The sequence below is a fragment of the Chrysoperla carnea genome, chromosome 3 (genome assembly GCF_905475395.1).
Source record: "Chrysoperla carnea chromosome 3, inChrCarn1.1, whole genome shotgun sequence".
Lineage (NCBI taxonomy): Eukaryota > Metazoa > Arthropoda > Insecta > Neuroptera > Chrysopidae > Chrysoperla > Chrysoperla carnea.
In genome coordinates, this window is record NC_058339.1 from 8,221,530 (window position 1) to 8,224,136 (window position 2,607).

Sequence of the window (2,607 nt, forward strand, 5' to 3'; positions counted from 1 at the left end):
ACGGTTTTCATTAAGAAGAATTATTTTTTTGTAAAAGTGTAAATGAAAAAGTTGTTTGACTCAAAATTAGCTTCAACTTTTATTTAAACAATTTTTTTGTAAAACTTACCGTTTTTGAAATACAGCTTGCTAAAAAAATCTGAAAGTTAAGTTTTTTAAAATTTTGAAAAGGAGTACTTGATTTCCTTTTTATTTTCTTGGTTTATTTTAAACATACATTGTTTTACTATAGCTCGGAAACGGTAAGTTTTTCATAAAAATTGTTTAAATAAAAGTTGAAGCTAATTTTGAACAACTTTCTCATTTACACATTTACAAAAACATCATTTTTTCTTAATGAAAATCGTGAAAAACCCTTTTTTTGATACTTTAACGCCACCTACTTTTTGCAATTTAACTCGTATGACGTTGCTCCAATGACATAAAATGTAGCTGACAATGTCTTCTACATTTTTTATTTGAAAAACTTTTCCCTTAAACCAATAGATTCCGAGAAAAACGCATTCCAAATTTTTTTTTCCCATTTTTTTGGATTTTCTCAAAAACAGCGGAACGAAAAATTCTCTTAATTTTTTTTTAAAGTTATTTACATGCCCTCCTAACGATCTATAACCTCAGAGTCACTATTGTAATTTTTTCCAGGTCCGGCCTTTTTTTCGTCTATATTGACTGAATCATTTCTAACTTTTTTTTTAACTAATCGATACAGTTTTTTTAGACAATAAGTCTATTTTTCAGACTAGAGAAATATGTAATATATATCAGATGAATTCCACATTTTTTGTTAACTCAATTGAACGTTACCGTGCAAATAAACAAAATATTAAGATTAGTATTGATTTGTTAAATGTGATATTAAAATTAGTGACGGAAATTTAAAAATAAGAAAATATACAAATACATAATTTATTTATGCTAAAATCTCACAAAACAACAACAACAACAATAATAGAAGATAAAGTTTTCATTTAAATACATTCAAGGATACAACAAAACATTCATTAAGGATAATAATAATAAAATTTTATAACAAACTACAATGCAAATTATTATTTATTTATATTGTTTGTATTCCAATTCATTTAGTATGACATCAACAAAATGACACTCATCATAGAATAATATTATGAAAAGATTAGAAAAATAGATACTTATACACGTTCACATAACGGGAAAACTTTCTAAAAGAATATTTATTCATTACTGTTAAATATCGATTACGGAAATTAGTTATAAGTTTGTTCAAATTTCCATCTAAGCCATCGAAAATAATCATCGCTTAGAAAAAAAAAAACAAATTTTAAATTGTATCTGAGGTCAAATTACACATAACACAAATTATTGGAAAATGGTAAAATAAATAAACTTGTATATTAGAATCAAATTTAATAGAAAAATAAGTGAAAACAAACAATTGACTGAGTTAATTGTTGAAGTACCATGCATAGTCAGTGTTGATTTCTTTCTCACATTACACATACAAACATGTGACACATACATAACTGATAATCAAGTATAGTACATATTATAAAATTTCCGCCTAATTGTCCCCCTCACGGGTAAACAGTGATGTTTACGAAATAATGTTTCAAACAAAAGTTGTTTGATTTTTGATAAGGAACATTTTTACATTTAAACTTTTGTTCTGTCTCTAACGGTTTACAAGATGGGTCCTACGGGCCCGTAGGTCAAGACCCAATTGACCTATGTTGCTCATTTAACTCGACCTCACTTTTTACGTCCTGAGTACGCTGTAAAAATTTCAGCTTGATATCTTTTTTCGTTTTTGAGTTATCGTGCCCACAGACGGACGGACGGACGGACAACCGGAAATGGACTAATTAGGTGAGTTTATGATCACCTATACCAAAATTTTGTTCGTAGCATCAATATTTTTAAGCGTTACAAACTTGGGACTAAACTTAGTATACCTTGCATATTGCATATATGCAAGGTCTAAAAAGGTTAAATTAGGAGTCATTTGCAACATATTTATAAAATAAAATTAAATAATCTAAAATAAGATTTATACATATTAAAATAAAACTGAAAATATATGGTTCAGATCAGTATTACAACACTTTTGGAGTCGCAAAATTGAGTACGTTCCTGTTCTATGAATATCAATGTATATTTCGAAAATGAAAATTACGTAGGTACCTTCTAAAATCATCAATCATAATTTTTAAACTTCTTCCGCAACTAATAAATAAAAAATATTAAAAATTAAAACGCCATCATAATAAACATTTAATTTTTAAAACAAAACGAACTAACACAAAACAGTATTTTGCTAAAGTCACGTGCGTATGTGCGATGGGAAAATTTTTTTACTATTTTTTATAGTATTTAAAAGAAAATTGTTTTTGTTTGAAAATAATTACCTTGTAATAATGTTGCGTTACAATAGGCATAAGATTTCAAAATCAAGATAAAAATGTGCGATAAGCAAATATTACTACAATGTCATTGCAATGCTTATCAAACTTTTGATAATAATTTTTAATTATATTCTTATTTCATTAAAAGCCTGTTGGTTGAAGGAAACTCGCTCGGTAACAGAGCCGAGGAGATCTTGAAACTAAACAGAGCTGATATTAGAGTCAT